A 20014-nucleotide genomic window follows, 5' to 3' on the forward strand; every position below is an offset into this window, starting at 1 on the left:
TTTACAACATTTTTATATATTATTCTGGTAGCAATTTCTTATTAGTGATATCACTTTTATTGCACCATGTCATCAACATTTATGCTATATTAGTGATACCAATTATTGGCATTTAATTTGATTTTTCTCTTGTGATGCACCATTAGACTTTTTTTTTTTTTTTTTTTAGAATTCTAAGTATTTTTAACACACACACGGGGAGAGGGGAGAAGGTTTTTTAAAGAAACTTACAGTAGTATATAATCAAATGGGCCTAACACTTGGATACACAGTACAGACTTTAAACCTCTTTAACTCATACTCATTTTCCAATGTGGGATTAACCCACACTTGGATGCACCATTAGACTTTGTTCATCATACATCTAGAATTTTGGACTTGACTTTTGACAAATAATCACTTATAAAGAATTAAGGGGAGATTTGGGCTATTCTTGCATTTTTGGCCCTTGACACAAAACATTCCCAACGATGATATCATAGAAGTCCGTTGGACATGCCACATTCTTCATTCCTGTGCACTGATCTTGAATCAACAAAATGCTATTCACTCAAATTCCTACATACAAAAATGTATAAATTTTGATCTTAAATCTTCTTAATCATATTATTTATACTAGATATAATAATAGAAGCATTGTTATAAATTTTACAATACTTTTATTGCACCATGTCATCAACATTATTTCAGATCTTTTATTTATTTATTTATCAAATTTCATTTTGTTTAACATTTCATCTCCTTCAATCGTTACCTTCTTAACTAGTTTGACCTTTTCATCGATCTCATCCAATTATCAATTTCTTAAATTTCATTTTTATGCATTTTTTTTTTATTTTTTTTTTTTATAGTTTCAAATAATTATATCTTTCAATTAATAGGAACTATTGCATGAGTTTGGACATTGCTCTTTTATATAGGAAGCTTACTCTTTTTTTAACGCATTCTTAAGAATCTTAACCCTAGCATTTGGGTGAAAATAGCTAAATACGACGTTTTGGTAAAATTTGTGGCAAACTAGTACTGTTTCAAAAATATTTAGCAATCTACCACTTTTTTAGTACTTGAATTTCACAAAATTGAGTTCTAAATAGTACTCAAGTTCAGTGAACTCGAGTTCCTAAGTGAGTCGCTAGCGTGACACTGCTAACCTGGAATTTAATGGATTAAAAAAATAATGTGGTACTCAATATTGCAGAAATCGAGTACTTCTTTATAGTACTTGAGCTTAACAAAGTTGAGTACCCTTTTTTTTTTTTTTTTTTTAATTCTACTTTTTGTTTTGTACAAAACTTTTACTTATTTCATCTTCAACTACTTGTGATCATTGTGTCCACCATGTTGGGTGCATCATAGCACCGTGGGTCCAGCCCACACTTGATAAAACACCTCATTAAAGAGGTAGTTGGACAAGCCACAAAAGTTAGCCTATTTTCTTCTTGGGCAGTGACTTAGGTGTGTTGGACACACTAAGGAGAAAAAGAAGAAAAGAAAGGGGCTGATGCATTAAGGCTATTCAGCCTAAGGGGGAGATGAAGGAAAAAGAAAGTGGCTAAAGCAAAGTCAAGGCAAGTGAGTTGCATTTATTGTGATTTGATGTCAAGAGTGTGAAAAGAAGAAAAGAAGGAAAATATGAAGAAATAAAAGGAGAGGCCATTCGGCTAGTAAGTAAGAAGTGAAGTCCTAGAGAAAGGGAGGACTAAGTGCAGTCTTGAAGAACTGCGTGAGTGAGTGATCAAACAACTCCAGTTACTTTGTGCTTAGCTAACTGCAACTCTAGTTATTTGCACATGAACTTTTTCAAGTCCAGACACTGTACTTAGTTTGGTGGACACAACGATCATAAGCAATTGAAGATGAAATAAGTAAAAGTTTTGTACGAAACAAAAAGTAGAAAAAGGAAAAAAAAAAAAAAGTACTCGACTTTGTTAAGCTCGAGTATTATAAAGAAGTACTCGATTTCCGTAATATCGATTACCATATTAATTTTTTAATTACACGAGTTCCAGGTCCTAGGAACTCGAGTTCACTGAACTCGAGTACTATTTAGAACTTGATTTTGTGAAACTTGAGTACTAAAAAAGTGGTAGATTGCTAAATATTTCCGAAATAGTGCTAGTTTGACACAAATTTTGCCAAAACGTGGTATTTGACTATTTTCGCCCTAGCATTTGTGGAAAATAGTCCAAATAGTAGAATAAAGGAAACTTAATTACTTCTTTTTTTTCTTTTTCTTTTTTGGAGAGAGAATAAAGGAAACTTACTTAAGAGTAATTATTATTATTATTTTTCTTCTTCTTCCATTTCTTAAGAGTTAAGGCTTCTCCAACTCTGAGTAACATAAAAATAAAAATAGACAAATAATTAAGGACAATTGAATAAATTTTTTTTTAGAATGTTTCAATCTATGACATCCGCTCTTGATAATGCTCTTTATTATCAAATCAAAACACCAATCGGTTGTTGGTGTAGGCGATGATAGAACCCTAGATCTCGTATTCATCCATCAAAGACTTTACTAGTTGAGTTAACTGGAACTCATAGACAATTGAATAACTAATCATAAAGGGTTAGCTGCACTAAAAAGACCTTAAGGGTCCATTTGGTTGGGAGGATGGAAAATTGGTAGAATAGAAAAGATTTTAATTTCCTTCATTTGTGTTTGGTTGGAAGGATGGAAAAGTGAAGGGATGAACAAAATTTTGTTTGGTTGAAAAGAGAAATGGGAGGATAGAAAATGAAGTTTGTATAAATTTACTCATATTTCCTTATTAAAAATAATGCTCAATTAAAAAAAAAAAAAAAAAGGCAAACAACCAACGAAGAAAAATGTGGGCAATTTTTATTGGGCAGGTAGGTAAGCCACATTTACGGCCAGGTTGAGGTAGCCAAAAAAAAAAAAAAAAAAGTAAAAAGAAAATGTGGGCAATTTTGTCCAAAATTTTTTTTTCCCACTTTTCATCCTTATTTTCTCTCTGATTTGGAGAGATTGTGTTTTAGAGGAGGAGGGAGAACTTGTGGACCCCACTAAAATCTTTCATCTTTTTCACCCTCAACCAAATAACCAAAAACATCATTTTTTTTTTCTCTCGTTTATCTTCCATCCACCATAAAATCATTCCAACCAAGCAGAAGTTTTTTTTTTTTTTTTTTTTTGGTAAACTGGAGAATGCATTAAACTAAAAAAGAGAAGCAGAAACAACTGGGCCAGGACAAAGCCTGGAATGAAAGAGACCATAGAGGTCTGAAACATAACAGTTAAACAACCAGGGGGGAGGGGAAGAGAAATACAAAAAATCAGAGGCAAGCTTGGATCCTTGACGGGCAAGAGCATCTGCAACTGAGTTTGATTCTCGATAGCAGTGCTTCACTTTGACTTGAGGAAAACGGGAGATCAAAAGCCTGCAATCAGCCACTATAGCGGAATTGGAAGCAGAGGAAGACCCTGAGTCATTCATCAGATCAGCGATGACTTTGGCATCCAAGTCTATTTCTAGAGCATTAATATGCAGCTCTGAACACATGACAAGGCCATCCCTAAGAGCCCAAAGTTCTGCTAAAAAGCTGGTAGTAAGACCAATTTGTCTGGCAAAACCTTTAACCCACACACCTGCATCATCCCTAAGCACGCCGCCTCCCCCAGCAACCCCAGGATTCCCAACTGCAAAACCGTCCGTGGTCAACTTATACCAACCCCTATAGGGTCTTTCCCATCTAATCAACTTGGTCAACTTCGGCTTATGAAGGCTGCTACCTTGGGCACAAAAGAAAAATTCCATAGCCCTTTGGATGACTTCCTGATGCAGGGAAGAAGAGGGAGTACGGTTTTGGAAGATAACCTTGTTTCGGTGATTCCAAATAGACCAAATACCAAAAGAAAAAAGAATATGCCACGGAATAGAGAAGGAGCAGACCTTAGACCCGGTTCTGCAGTTGGATTCAAGCCAAGTTTGTAAGTCTTGAAAGAAGAAGGTAGAAGCAAGGCCAAGAGGATTTAGATTATGCCAAACAGTAGAAATTGCAGGGCAATCCCGAAGAAGATGAAGGATTGATTCTGAAGATTGGTGGCAGAGGGGGCAGGAAGAGTTAATCGGAATACCCCTTTTGGCAAGACATTCCCGAGTTGCAATACTTCTGTGTAAGCACATCCAGATGAAAGTCTGGATTTTAGGCAGAATGTTTAATTTCCAAATCCAACAACCATTAAAAGCAGGGACAAAATCCACCTGATTTGAAGCAATCTTATAAGCACTAGCAAGATTAAATTCCCCATTAGAGGTAGCAGCCCATATGAGTTTATCCTTCTCTTCTGAAACACGAGAATGAGGCATGGCCTTGATTTCCATATAAGTCTTTGCAGGCAGCTCCATAGAAATTTTGCACCAATTCCATCCAAATTCCGAAGCTATATCTCCAACTCTCAGTTCCTCCTCTTCCCTAGTGAGAGGACCATGGATAAGACCCCTTATCGGACCTTCAGAGGTCCACCTGTCAAACCAGAAGCTAATGTTACTGTCTCGACCCAAACTCCATCTAGTACCTTCCTTGAAAATATCGCTGCCTTTATAAAGAGCCTTCCAGGTACGAGAGCTAGGAAGGGAGTTCACATTACTAGAGGAGAGTCTTCTACGAGATAAATATTTCTTTCTTAGGACTTGGGACCAAAGAGCATCACTCTCCTCATGAAATCTCCAGTTTAACTTGGAGAGATAGGCCATATTTCTACCCTTTGCCGTTTGAAGACCAAGGCCACCTTCAGCTTTAGATTTAGTGACTTTATCCCACCCCACCCAGTGCATTTTCCTCTTTGAGTCCGAGGAGCCCCAAAGGAAATTCCGGCTATATTTATCCAATTTGTCAAGAATTCTAGAAGGGAGAAGAATAGATTGCATAATATAAGAAGGGATCGAGCTAATGGAAGCTTGGATAAGAACCTGGCGACCAGCAAAGGACAAAAGGTTAGACTTCCACCCAGCTAGCTTCTGCTCAACACGGCTCAAAACAAAATTCAGATCTTGGTTCGAAGATCCCGCATGTCTGAGGGGAAACCCCAAATAACTGCCAAGATTAGAAGTGGAGCGAAACCCAAGGATATTGCTAAGACGACCTCTCTGCTCCTGGTTAACATTGGGGGAGAAGAAAACTTTGGATTTAGAAAAATTAACTCTCTGCCCAGACAGCGAACAAAATTCCTCAATAGCCTCTCTCACACTACCACAATTTTCCTCATTAGCTCTTGCAAAAAGAAGCAAATCATCAACAAAAAACAAGTGAGAAAAGGTTGGACCACTAGAAGAGGCTTTGAGAGGGGTCCAAGTCTTTTGAGAGCATTTTTCCTCAATAATTCTGCCTAAAACTTCCATGCAAAGGATGAAAAGATAAGGAGATAGAGGATCACCTTGACGGATTCCTCTTGAGGGAAGAAAAGGATCAAGGGCTCCACCATTGACTAAGATGGAAGCTGTGGATGATGAGACATAGCTCATAATCAACTGAATCATCTCTAAGGGGAAGTTTGCTGCATGGAGAACATCCCGAATAAAAGACCATTCGAGTTTATCATAAGCTTTCTCAAGGTCAATTTTGATGACCATGTTCCCCACTTTCCCACTTTTCCTTCCAACATTATGAATAATCTCCTGTGCAATAATGGCATTATCAATGCCCTTACGCCCAGGAACGAAGGCTGTTTGAAAAGGAGACACCAGCTTGTCCAAGTGCGGTCTAATCCTTGTGACAATAATTTTGGAGAGGATCTTATAAACTGAGTTACAGAGGGATATAGGGCGGTAGTTTCCGATGGTTTCAGGACCTTTAATCTTTGGGATAAGGGCGATATGAGTCTGGTTCAGATAGGCAGGAACTTTCCTCTCCCTAAAAACTTTCTTAATCTCATTTGTTACAGAATCCTTGACAAGCAGCCAAAATCTCTGGTAGAAACCAGCATGGATGCCATCAGGCCCGGGGGATTTGAAGGGTTTAAGAGACCAGAGGGCATTTTTAATTTCATCGTCCAGAACCGGGAGAGATAAAGTTTGGACATCTGAAATAGAGAGGCGAGGAGCCTCAGCATGAGTGAAAGCAGAAGTTAATTAATGGGTTGAACGTGTTTGGACTTTTGTCTGTTTGCCTGTTCTGTTTGATACTTTGATGTCAATTTCTGAGTTGCCAACAGCGATAGAGAGTTCACATATCAGTTTTGAATTATGAGAATTTTGGTGGGGTTTCAAATCTTTGTCTTGTTATATTTTCTTCTCATTGACGACATTAATTGTCAATTCCTTTGATTTCTTAGATACCATCCTTTGTTTTTAGTGTCAAGACTTAAGACTTAAGACTTAAGACTTAAAGACTGACGCGCTTTTTTGTCCAAATGCATGCTTCATGATTTTTTAGATATCATCCTATGTTTGTGCTTCATGACATAAATTCTAGTCCAAATCCAAAAAGAGACAAGTTGCGAACCAACATAAAGACATAATAATAATAATAAAAACAAAAAAACAGGAAAAGGGCACCAATAGAACAACGCAACTTAGTGGTTATTTAGAACAATTTATTTTTTCAGATTAAAAAAAAAATTACTTTAAAAAGATCTATAATTTAAAAAAAGATTTTAAAAAGTTATACTTTAAAAAAGGGCAGGTTTTTTATTTATTTTATTTATTTTTTTTTTATTATGAACTAAAAAAGGGCAGTTTTAAACTTCAAATACATGTTACCAATCATATGAAAGCTTACACAGTTACATCTATTATGAAAATGCAATTCCAACATCTTGATTTATCTATATTATTAATAAGATGATTCCCCTGTTTCGTCGTCTTTAATTTTTGGTATACCAAAATATTCTCATACAAATTTTGAAATAACATGCCCTTTAGTTTAATTTTTTTTTGTTACGAAAAAGTAAAAAATGTTAAAACGGTAATACTATCTCATGTATAAAAGGGGAAAAAAAAAAAAAAAACCCTTTATTCTCACCACATACTTGTATTCAAATATATGATTCTTATTTGTATATATTATCTATTTGAATTCAAATACTTCAATTATCTTTATAAAAAAAATACAAAATTACTTCTTCCAAAAAATGTTAAAAGAGTAATATTATCTCACATATAAAATGGGGGAAAAAAAACCATTATTCTCACCACCCATTTGTATTTAAGGCTGTATTTGTTTCGCTTGAAAACACTTTCAGGAAATCATTTTACACCCTTGTGTTTGTTTGGCAGCTACGGAAAATACGGTCAATGGAAAATCAAATACACTTTGACTGGAAAAAAGCCACTTTGAAGCGTAAAATCATTTACGCTTTGATTTTACCTTCAAAGCATTTCTGGAAAACACACCTGAAGAGAGAGAGTGAGAGAGATCTCAAGCACACACCCGAAGACACACAGAGAGCTAGAAGGGAAAGTGAAGAAGACAACCGATCTCGTCGCCGGAATCAGACCCACCCACCGATCTCGTCGCCGATATCAGACCCACCCACCGATCTCGTTGCCGTTGCATCCTTTAGACCCACCCATCGTGATCGAACCCACCATGACCCTCGTCGCCGTCGAACCCAGATCGAACCCATTTTCTCGTCGCCGTCGCCGTTAGATCGAACCCACTAGCCTCTCTCTCTTCCTTCTTCTCTCAATTTGACCGGATTTGATGAATATTTTTGTTTGGTTTGATATTATATATTTGTTTGGAAGATTAGAAAATGTGAGCATCAAGTAGAAAATGTGTTTTCCATAGTATTTTCAAGAGTACAACCAAACACTTAAAAATATTTTTCAAAGTATTTTTTAAAACGCCACCAAACACCTGAAAATATTTTACACTTGGAAAACATTTTACATTAAACCAAACGTTGCCTAAATGTTTGATTCCTATCTGTATTTGTTATCTATTTGTGTTCAAATACAAATTATTTTTATTAAAAAAAAATACAAAATTACTTCTTAAAAAAAAAAAAAAAAACACACTACCTCATGTAAAAACTATTCATTCTTATCTCGAAATTTCTATGGTTTTTTTTATTTTATTTTAAATTCTTTAAAACATTCCACAATTTTTGTTATCCAAATTCTATACAGTTATCACAAATCCCCCATCCATCCACAATAACATATATCATCTTTCTTTTGTTTAAATCTTAAATTTTTTTTTACTTATCCCAATTTTTATCCTAATCAATAAATTCAAATTTCCAATTGGGTTTCAAATTCTTACAATTCTCTATCTCATTTTTAAATATTATTCCACATTACCTTACCTCTTTATTTACCAAAAAAAAAAAAAAATACACATGGTTATTTATATATCACTTTTAAATATTAGTATAACACTAAACCAAAAAAACAAAAAAATAAAAAAGAGTATTATTGCACACGCAAAATGCGTGTGATGAGTCTTGTATACAATAAAGAGCTATAACTCTTCATTTGAATTAGTAATTTTAGGATGTCATGACTTTTCAAATTAATTCATAACCCTACTAACGGAGCCTCTATATATATCTCAAGAGGGGCCAAGTTAAATTTAAGAATATATTTTAAAACCACCAAATAATACATGTCTATACTACTATTTAAGGGGCTTCCCCTGTTGGGATTCCACATTTTCATGGTTCGAAAATGCCCCTACATCTCTATGTTTAAGTAGAGATAAAACTAAAGGACAATCTGGTAAAAATCCAACTCTAACTCCTACTAAAACATTGCCTAAAAAATAGGGCCACTCCCCTGTTGATTTTCAAATTGCTTTATCCACTTATATATTAGATTTTCAAAAAAAAAAAAAAAAGGGTTTTATTTATTTTATTTATTTTTTTGGCTCTGAAAAAAAGCCTCATCACACGCGCGAGAGGCGTGTGATGAGACTAGTATATATATAATATATACTCTTAAACTGTGTTTTTAACATAATTAATTAATTTATATATATATATATATATATATTGTTTTCTCGAATATATATTTTATGAAATCCAAGATATATAAATTATTTTATCTAGTCATGTGTAATTATCTTTTAAATTGTATTAATCTCAATCAATATCCTTCAAAGTTTCAAACAATTTTTTTATAGATATAATAGGATTTGAAATTTATAGTGATCACTCCATAATAATTACTTTTTATTATTGCTCCAAAATACATTTTTATGTGTGTGTAGATCAGGAGAAGGTATTTGGTATCAAATGATATTATGTCAGCGGTATCAAAATCCAATAAGTGTGAGATATGTCAACAAAAAATAACTAATCCACTAACAATTGTAAAACATGTGTTAGTGGGTAATTATTTTTGCACACATGTCTCTCGTTTATTGGATTTTGATACGAATAATATGGTATCATTTGATACAAAATACTTTTTTTGTAGATTAGATGTATCTAGGCCTTTTATTCAATGATAAGAGACTATTCAAGCCCCTCATTTGATGATAAAAATCTTGATCTACCAAGTTAACAAAAACCCACATTTTAAATAAATAAATTAAATATTACCGATTAAAATATAATAGGAGTTTTAGAAAACATAAAAGAATACACATTAATAAATTTTAGATAAATTAAATAATAATATGCCTTGACATATACAATGTATAATAATAATAATAATAATAATAAGGCGAAAACACCATTTTGGTCTCTACATTTTGGTGTAACAGTCAATTTGGTCCTTACATTTTGGTAGTGATCAATTTGGTCCATGTTATTTTTTCCTTGCAATCAATTTGGTCTCTGCCGTTAATTCACTAACAGAAAATGCATACGTGGCAAACGTTTTACATTGTTGGTGCACATGTGGCTAAAATAATAATATAAAATCAAATAATTAAATATTAAAAAAATCCATGTATGCATTTTAATAAAAAAGAAACAAATAAAGAATCTTCCACGTCAAACAAAAAATTCTGAAAAAATTAATTGAAAGAAACAAATAAAGAAAATATTTTTTTTTTTTTTTAAATCCACAATAGAAAAATAAAAGAAATTGTTCCCGCACCGTCCTTTGGTTCTTTCCGCCGCCGCCTCCACCGTCCTCTTCCCGTACTCCTTCCCCACCGTGTGCATGAACACTCCCGATACCACCACGTCGAAGTAGTTATCGCCAAACGGCAAGCTCCAGACGTCGCCTTCTTTGCTCGTCACATACTTTCCTACTCCCTCAATCTTCGTGGTGCGTAGCGTCTTCAACGTCATCGTTTTGTTTCGGTCCAACCCGACGACCCGACCCGAACTCCCTTCTTTCTTCAGCTGCGTTGCCACGGCGTTAAGAGGATTCCGCGGCCGCAGCCCAGGTTGAGGGCATGTTTGACCGTTGACCAGTCGCTGACCGTGCTGACCATCCGGAGCACCATGTCATGGTGGAGCGGGACGGCCAAGTAGAAGAAGTTTTCGGCGGCGAAGAAGAGGCACACGGTGGAGATAGCAGTTATGGAGCCGGTGAAGCTGGCGGCGAATCTAGCAGTGCCACCTGGGAGAGTTACGCCAGTGACGGAAAACAACAACTCGAAGAAAGCGCCCATTGCGTCGAAGCAGATTAAGAAGAATAGAAAAAGAAAATAAAAGAAATTGTGGATTAAAAAAAAATCATTTCCTTTATTTGTTTCTTTCAATTAATTTTTTCAGAATTTTTTGTTTGATGTGGATTTTTTTTTTAATAAAAATGCATACATGAATTTTTTTAATAGTTAATTATTTGATTTTATATTATTATTTTAGTCATATGTGCGCCAACAATGCAAAACGTTTGTCACGCATGTATTTTCTGTTAGTGAATTAACGGTAGGGACCAAATTGATTGCAAGGGAAAAATAACAGGGACTAAATTGACTGTTACCAAAATGTAGGGACTAAATTGACTGTTACACCAAAATATAGGGACCAAAATGATATTTTCGCCTAATAATAATACCAAATGAAAATTTTTTTTCTTTTTTCTATAAATGGCAAAGTAGGAATGTGTTTAGATATCATTTATTTGTTGAAAATTTATTACTGAAAATATTATAACAAAATAATTTTTAAATATTTATATAATACCGTGGGACTCAAATTTCATTAAGTTTCTGTATTTGAATGACTTTTGTGGGTTCATAAATAATATCTATAAGACCCACAAACAAAACGCAGAACACAAGACTGGGCAAAACATCCAATCTAAATGCGCGCTAGGTCAAATATTTTTATTAACTTTCATTGTGGGACATATCTTTAATCATTGTATTCAATAAAGGTTGCATGAAACATGAATATGCGTGTAATTGAAGGATGAACGTTCTTCCTTCCACACTACACTGTTGCCTTCATCTCTCACCTGCTGTAGTTGCTTGCGTAGCAACTACATCAGGTATATATAGTTATATACAACTGTTGCTTGCGTAAGCTCAATTGGCATATATATATACAACTACGTCAACAACTCATTTCTCTTGCATTACACGAAGTGCCAAAAAGGGACTTAAACAGAATGCGAATGCTACCTTTCTTTTTTCCTTTACGGCTTGGAGGGTCTTCTACGTTCCTAATGTTTTTCTAGTCTTCTGACTCCTTAATGATCATCTTTTATATATATATATATATATATATATATAAAATAACCACGCTTACCTTTAAGGTTTATCTGAATACAACTTATTTTGTTGAAAATTAAAAATACTGTAGCAAAATAATTTTTAAATGTGTGAATTAATAGTGCCGTGGGACTCGTGAACAGTGCACTTTGTCTCCTACACAGTAAATCCATGTGATATTAATGTGATGTTACTGTTCATACGCGCTAAAAAAAAAAAAAAAAAAGCAGAAAATGCAAACATGAACCCAAAACATGGATCCAGACAGATACTTAGACTAATCTGCTTAGGATTCGTTTGAAAATGTTTTGTTGAAAATGTTTTAAAGTGTACTTGTTCCTTGAAATTTCTTGAAAAACTGAGAAAATGCAAGAAAAAGTAAGATTTTAAAAAGTTATACATAAAAACTAAAGATTAAAAGTTGTGCTTATAAGCTGATATCAAACAGGTTTTTATTATAATATTATCAATACTTAAGATAAAAAGACAGTCAGACATTTCATATGTATATATAAGTGGTGAGGCTCCAATTTATTCCAAGTTGCAAGTCCAATTCTTATGACTAATCTATTCATTTAGCATTACAAGTACACCAAACCTTCGTTCTCCTTCGCTTCATTTATCATTCCTAAAAGCCTTTTTTTCCTACACTTTCTTCCATGCTTTCTTAAAGATTATCTAATTTCTACTTCTATTACTTTCGATCCTCTTGTACTTTCCAAACCATGTCTACCATTAATTATCCAAGAAAACATAGAGTGCAACAAGTCTTTATGTCATGTACCTAACACCCCTAGTGCAGCTAAAAAGAGATGGCGCTCATCTTTTGTTTCCATCTATTGTTCTAGAGCCCTCCTATCATTTTTCAAAGATTCTCCACTCAATAAGAAAACAGCTAAGGTTTCACAAAATTCATCTTCCATCATTTTGGATATAAAACCAGCAGACAATAGGTTCAAAATTGATCAAACAAGTCTCACCGAGCTTGTGAAAGAGAAAAATACTGACAAGCTCCAAAATATTGGAGGGGTTGAAGGAGTAGCATCCATACTTGAAACCAATGTTGAATTTGGGATTCCTGGCAATGTTGAAGACATTACTCTCCGACGTGAGTCTTTTGGCTCAAACTCGTATAAAAGACCACAAAGGAAGAGTTTCTTCCACTTTGTAGTAAAAGAGTTCAAGGATCTTACCATTATCATAAGCTTACTTAGTGTTGTATCATGTCTTGCGTTTGACATGATGGACAATGAAACACTAGCAAGAAGGAATGAAGATGAAAGCCTAATTGCTGCTTTATTTCTTGTTGTGATTTCTGCCATAAGTAACTTTTGGCAAAACAGACAATTCCAGAAGTTATCCGAACTCTGCAACAATATCCAAATTAAAGTTGTGAGAGCTAGGCTGCATCAAAAGGTCTCAATCTTAGAACTTGTCGTTGGAGATGTTGTTTGCTTAAAGATTGGAGATCAAGTTCCAGCAGATGGTCTATTCTTAGAAGGGCACTCTTTAAAAGTGGAGGAATCCAGTATCACACAGGACGAAAGTGATCATGTAGAAGTAAATTGCCATCATCCATTTTTGTTTTGTGGTACTAAGGTGGTTGATGGCTATGCTCGAATGCTTGTCACTTCGGTTGGGAAGAACACAACATGGGGCGAGGTGATGAGCTCAATCATTCATGACACCAATGAATTACAAACACCTTTACAAATTCGGCTCAACAAGCTAACTTCATCAATTCGTAAGGTTGGTTTGGCAATTGCTCTCCTAGCTCTTGTAGTCTTGTTGGTTCGATACTTCACAGGGAATACAGCAGATGAATGTGTAATTGAAGAATTTCATGGTAGCAAGAAAAAGTTTTATGTCATGGTGAAAGCTATGCGAATTTTAGCTACTGCAACTACTATAGTTGAACTTGTGATTCCAAAAGGGTTTTCTTTGGCTGTGAAGCGTACACACGTTTATGCCTTGAAAAAAATGATGATTGATCAGGCAATGGTACGGAAGCTTTCTGCCTTTGAGACCATGGGCTTTGCCACCACCATTTGTACTGACATAGCAGGCAGTCTCACCTTGAATCAAATGAAGGTGACAAAGTTTTGGCTAGGGAAAGAATCTTTTGAAGCAGCTGCTTATTCATCAATTGCTCCGTATTTTCTTGAATTCGTCCAGGAAGGAGTTGCTATGAACACAATTGGTACTGCTTACAGGCCTACCTCAAGATTTGAAATTGAGTTCTTAAGCAATCCAACAGAAAAAGCCATTCTTTCATGGGCTATTCTAGAGTTAAACATGGAAATGGAGCAATTGATGCACAATTGTAAAATTCTTTCTATTGAAGCATTCAATTCACACATGAAACGAAGTGGGGTTCTTCTAAGGAGAATGGGAGACAGCACAATCCATGTACATTGGAAAGGAGCTGCAGAAATAATACTGAAAATGTGTCCAAGATACTATGATTCTTCTGGAGTTATGAAAGAGCTAGATGATCATGAAAGGATGAAATTTGAGAAAATTATTCAGGGTATGGAAGCTAGTAGCCTCCAATGTGTTGCTTTTGCACATAAGCAACTCTCAGAAGAAGATCAAGAATATGATACAAAAGATAAAAATATAGAAGAAGAAGGTTTGACACTATTAGGGTTGGTGGGGCTTAAGGACCCATGTTGTCCAGGGGTGAGGAATGCCGTGGAAGATTGCCAATATGCAGGTGTAAATGTCAAAATGATAACTGGAGACAATGTTTTCACAGCAAGAGCTATTGCCACTGAATGTGGGATACTTAGACTAGGTCAGGATATGGTCAATGGAGTAGTTATTGAAGGCATGGAATTCAGAAACTAAACACCAGAGGAGAGAATGGAAAAAGTTGATAAAATTTGTGTCATGGCTAAAGCATCCCCCACGGACAAAAGTCTAATGGTGGAATGCTTGAAACAAAAAGGTCATATAGTTGCAGTCATTGGAGGTGGCATAAATGATACACCAGCATTGAAAGAAGCTGATATAGGACTTTCTATGGGAATTCATGGCACAGAGGTGGCGAGGTTGAGCTCGGATATCATCATTTTGGATGATAACTTTGCTTCTGTGGCCAAAGTTTTAAGGTGGGGAAGATGTGTCCACAAAAACATCCAGAAGTTTATTCAGTTTCAACTCACTGTGAATGTTGTTGCTATTATTGTTAACTTTGTGGCAATCATTTTTGTTAACAAAGGACCATTAACAGGGTCCAGTTATTATGGGTGAACCTAATTACGCATAACTTGGTTGCTTTAGCTCTTGCAATTGAGCAACCTACAAAGACATTGATGGAAAAGCTGCCAATGGGTTGGACTAAGCCACTTATTACCAACAATATGTGGAGAAACCTCTTAGCCCAAGCTTTATATCAGATTGTGGTCATCTTAACCTTAAAATTCAAAGGACGATTAATATTCAATGTGTGTAAGAAGGTGAGGGATACCTTGATCTTCAATACTTTCGTCCTTTGCCAAGTCTTCAATCAACTCAATGGAAGAAAGCTCATGGAGGAGAACATCTGCAAAGGGATCCATAGCAACAAGTTGTTTTTGAGTATCATTGCCATAACCATAGTCCTTCAGGTGGTCATGGTAGAATATTTGAAGTGGATTGAAGATACAGAAAGTTTGAATTGGTGGCAATGGGCTGCATGTATTGGAATGGCAATAGTGTCTTGGCTAGTTGGTTGGATTGTCAAGAGGATACCTGTTCCACAAAAGCCATTTCTTAGCTACCTAAAAAATTAAAGAGATATAAGGACTCCCCCTAACATAGTTCGTTTGGATTGAAGAAAAGTCCGTGGTTGAACTCACTTTTACTATTTCAACATCAAGCTGAAGCCCATAGTTGGGCTCATTGTACTTTCCATTGTACTATTGTTCTATACATTGATAGGTTATCATGTTGTTCATTCAATTATGTAACATATTCTTGGATTTAACATAGTATTAGAGTTAGGTTTTTGTCTGGTTCCTAAAAGATTGCTAACTTGTTCGTGCACATCACCACAACACTATCTTATGTGACATATTCCAATCACTATGATGCTTTCTTTTGCCGATGTTTTTCAGCTCGAGGTGTCATTCTCCTATGGTCTTTGTTGTTGCCATCCTTAGGTCACACCAATCGCCACTATTGGTAGCAACTTTTTCACATATGCCATCCTCTAGATACCAATCTTCTATTGATGTCTCGAATGACATTGCGTGTAGGCGTGTAGCCATCCTCTAGTCATAATACACATAATCAAGTCATTGACCTACTTAATAGTAATGTGATATGTTTAAATAATTAATAAATCATGTGATTTAATACACGTAGATAGTCTTATAAATTGCCATGTAATAGATTGAAAAAATTCCTTCAAATTGTAAGTGATGGAGAAAAAGTAGTAAGTAAACAATCACATTTGACAATATCAAAGTTTTAGAAAAAACATGGATGTAAAATAATTGGTCTCCAAAGTAGCGGTTCTTGCCAGATTATGATATGGGCTAAAGCTATATCCATTAGTGATACTAAAAACAGATTGTTCACTCCTTGAATTTTGTCATCTGGCTGTTCTGCAGTAATGAAAAGGTCGATGAGATAGAAGCATTTTTTTGCCAGCCGTATGCACCCTTCATTTACCATGAGTTTGAAGCAAAGTACCGAGCAAATCCGACTCAAAGCGAGGTGGGTTGACAACAAAAGGCGAGAGCAATCTCTACACGACCTAGTCAAACAATTAGCTCTCAAGAAATGCTAGTCTTCACTTTGCTTCCAAAACTATTTACCCTACAAAAAGGAAAAATATTTACTCTACAAAGTCCACATATGTCAGCAGTTCCAAGCCGGTTTGATGCACACCCTTACAATGTTGGCATGATTGCAGGAGCCACAAATTCGGGCCAGGTTTATATGTGGACATTAGGCTAGGAACTTCAGTTTCTTTCAGCATTACAGTTTTCATATTTGATGTTAGTGTGTTGCCAGTTAGTGAAACATGACTAATGTTATCTTGTAGTTTATGCAGTTTAATGTCTTGCAAACTGACGAGAAACTGTTTTTGTTAGGTAGAGTGACTAGAAATGTTGACTAGGATTCTTTACTTAATTTTTGTTTTTCCGAGGAAGAATTGTTACGAGTTATGACTAATGATTCACTTTAGAACTACATTGTCCAATCTTAATTATTTTTACATTATTTTTTTGAATTAAATTTTCATCAAGGATAACCTCACAAGACAGTTACTAAATACTAAATAGATTAGTTAGATGACAAGGAAAACCTGGAAAAATAAAAATAACAGCTAATTATGGAAGTAGAAAAGTTCTTGACATTTTCCAAATTTAAACTTAGAGAGAAGTTATGGAACCCCCTCTTACCCAACACCCCCTACCCCAAAAAAAAAAAAAAAAAATTTAGTGGTTCAGAATTTGACCTGGGTATTACTCCATAAACTAAACTTGCCAAGTGGGTAAAGTCACACAGAATAGATTAAAGAGAAATTCATTCTGGTTGGATTTAACCACTTTCTAGTTGGTAGAGTTACATGCTCCCATGTACTAATCCAAGTCAAATGGCCAAAAAAGGCTACACATACTGGCTTTCTCAGAACTTACTTCTAAAAATATATTTGACTTTTCTTCTTAAAAAATCTAAGGGGAAACTCTACTCTTAAAATTGACTATATATATATATATATATATATATATTCTATTTTTGGTTGAGACTTTATGTACGTTGATCCCTGGACCAATGAAACAATGCAAAATGATATGCTTGCTTGCTAGCAATATGGCTGACCAACATTGTAATACAGGAAGAAAAAGTTTAATTGGATTATTAGATAATTAATTGAACGTGCTTTGGTTAATGTACTCTCTGAAGTTGAACAAATTGGATCTCATGTGAAGAGAAAAATTGCTTTTAATTTGCTACTCGCATTTTGTCGAAAGTCTTATAACTCAATTGACACCACGTAGCTTTTCTAATAAAAATGTTAAAGGGTTCAAATCTCTCTCTCCAACAATCAAATTACCCAAACAAAAAAAATTGCTACTTGCATTTTCGACAGATGGCCTCATAGCAATAGCATCTCTTTCAATTATTATATGTTTAACCAGCTACTATAGTGTATTTCAAATATTTGTTGTACTTTAGCAATGTGGGACAAAACTAATAAAGAAGACACTATTTTATTCGGAAAAGAAAAAAGAAAAAGACAGTAACATAAATCTGGGGAATCGCAAGAGCTTGTGATAAAAATGGAAAAGGTTTGTTTTAAAAGACTTGCTTTCCACATGAAGTGGAGAATCAGAGAGCCAGGAATGTAAAGATTGTTCCATATACCAATATTTTTTTCCTATATTACTCATGGTTTTGAAATCCGGACTGTTCAATGAATCGTAAAAGAGAGAGGTTCAAGGTTTATGAGGTTGGATCGAGGTTTAACCGGGGTCGAACCGTAATAACGTCATAATTAATTTAATAATTATTTAAAATATAAATAAACATATTAAATTAGTAAAAAATAGAAAAATTGAGTATAATAGTTCAAATAAATATAAAGATTTATCTTTCATATATATATATATATATATATATATATAACTTTCATAAGGAAAATAAGAAGTATTAAATTCTAAGCAAACATAAATAATTTTTGTTAGGGGTTAATATTATACTCTTTTTATAGGAGCTTGTGTCTAAATTATCTTAAATCATTACCAAGCCCATTGGACTATCTAATAATTTGTCATGCCCAAGCCCATTTGACTATTGTTGATACCCATTTTCGCGACACATTTCGTACAAGCCCGACTTCCTTGTGGGCTCAATTCATGTATTATATTATATTTTATTCTTTTAAGCATGGCTCAAGCCCATGCAACTTATGGAAAAATTGAGAAAATGTGGTTTAGAGGGTATGAGTTGGTTCCTTTCGAACCTTTTGCATAAGCCCAGCCCATGCGTGCTACCAAGTGGATAAGGGACGCTGGTAGTACCTCAGGCTCATGGAGGAGGTCTTGTACCCAAAATTTTCACCTTAGAAGAGCTTTTATGCTCTGGGTGACTATGGCCCAAAGTTTTTGCCTTAACCTAATTTTGCTACCATATTTTCTTTTCCACCCAAAAAACACAGCTGACCTTAAACTAATTAGCTAGCCTATTGTAGCCAAATGCAACTGTCAAAAGCCTACAAATGACAAGCAAAGAATAGCTAATGGAGTCAGCCACTTTATTTCCAAAATCATGTAAAAAGCAAGCCAACTCTCTTACCCAATTAAAGTAAATCTGACCATAACCTCCTTGATTAAGACCTTGGGGTTCAAAGCCTCTTCTATTAACCAAAAACCAGTCACTTAAAACACCCCAAGTTCAATACAAAAGGCCCCAATCAGATTCAAAATCAACCAACCACGTTCTACCTAGAGACCTGAAACTTCAGAGCAAAAGCTCATTTAGCCAGTCAACAATCTCACAATTCCGAACCTTAGGGGTGGAAATATGGGTATTGGGAAACCTTCCCTCTCTTCCTCATGACCTCTCTCAATTTCCTTTTCTTGGTGACTGTGGGTCTAAGTTTCAGACCTGTTGAACCACGTTTTCTTCATAGAGCTGAAACTTGAAAGCAAAAACCCACTGAGCTAGGAAACATTCTCACAATTCTGAACCTTAGGGGTGAAAATATGGGTACAAGGGAGCCTTCCCTCTCTTCCTCATAACCTCATTTTCCTCTTCTCGATGACTATGGGTCGAAATTTCAGACCTGTTATGTTTTTACACTTTTTTTACACTTTTGTTATTAGCATTTTGATTCTCTCTTGTCAAAACACTATTAGCCTTTTGTTCATTATACATTTGGAATTTTGGGTTTGATTCTTCACAAATAAATACTTCTAAAGAACCCAAGGGGAGATTTGGGCCATTTTCGCATTTTCGACCCTTGTCACGAAAACGTCCTCGACAACTATCTAATAATTTGTCATGCCCAAGCCCATTTGACTAGTCAACCATTTATGAAAATTTTTAAAATAAAAAATAAACAAAAACAAAAGCTAGAAGGGTAGCCGGACAAAAGAGAGTGGTTGACAGCAAGTATTTAGTGGGTGATAGGAAAGCAAGGTGTCCATCATGCAGAGTAGAGTCAGTAGACCAGAAGACTCTAGAGTGCAAAGGCAAAAGCAAAACGCAGGGAGAGAGAAAAATACAAAAAGAACTATCAGAAAAAACACAGAGAGAAAAATGCAGAAACAATAGTCAACGAAAACCATGATAGAGAGAGCGAGTGAGAGTGAGAAGAAGAATAAGAAGAAATGGTGGTGCAATCTGAAGGTCTGAGGTTGTAGAATGAAGATTCAATAAAAGCTAAGCCTGTAAGTACCCAAAAAAGGAAGAAAGAGAAGCTCTGAACTGAACC

General features: G+C 35.2%; 1 pseudogene; it reads left to right on the plus strand.

Moving 5' to 3' along the window:
- Nucleotides 1-10368: 10368 nt before the first annotated feature.
- Nucleotides 10369-15356, plus strand: LOC115989877 (annotated as a pseudogene).
- The last annotated feature ends 4658 nt before the right edge of the window (nt 15357-20014 follow it).

Source organism: Quercus lobata, chromosome 5 (genome assembly GCF_001633185.2).
Source record: "Quercus lobata isolate SW786 chromosome 5, ValleyOak3.0 Primary Assembly, whole genome shotgun sequence".
NCBI lineage: Eukaryota > Viridiplantae > Streptophyta > Magnoliopsida > Fagales > Fagaceae > Quercus > Quercus lobata.